At 31.6% G+C, this 374-nt stretch overlaps 1 protein-coding gene across 1 annotated transcript in view; it reads right to left on the minus strand.

The window, feature by feature from the left end:
- Window positions 1-374, minus strand: part of LOC106874665 (uncharacterized) — a 13,940-nt gene that overhangs the window by 9,938 nt on the left and 3,628 nt on the right. The gene's annotated exons all lie outside the window — the stretch shown is intronic.

Below are 374 nucleotides of genomic sequence, written 5' to 3' on the forward strand. Positions count from 1 at the left end.
ATCGTATATATATAGATATAATGGTATTTTTTTTATATAAGTTTAAAGCTTATGGCAATCATCGTGCAATGACTAAGGAAAATAAAGGGGCATATAAGCTCTCAACAGAAAAAAGAAGTCTTTCCTATCTGTGTGGGAGACGAACCCACTTCCCTTTGTTAACATGACTAAGTGAGTTACCTTTACACCAGCGAATCAACCTCTCTTTTCCTGTCAAATTTAAGAACTATAATAGTTTGTGTTTGCTTTTCTATATGCAAACAAACTTTCTATATGCTTTTGGTGCAAATGGCTTTTTATACAATGCCGTTTTTGTAAAAACGTATTATGTATGTATGTATGTATGTATAAAATTATTATAAACAGCTAGGTGC

The sequence above is a fragment of the Octopus bimaculoides genome, unplaced genomic scaffold (assembly GCF_001194135.2).
Source record: "Octopus bimaculoides isolate UCB-OBI-ISO-001 unplaced genomic scaffold, ASM119413v2 Scaffold_43180, whole genome shotgun sequence".
Taxonomy (NCBI): Eukaryota; Metazoa; Mollusca; class Cephalopoda; order Octopoda; family Octopodidae; genus Octopus; species Octopus bimaculoides.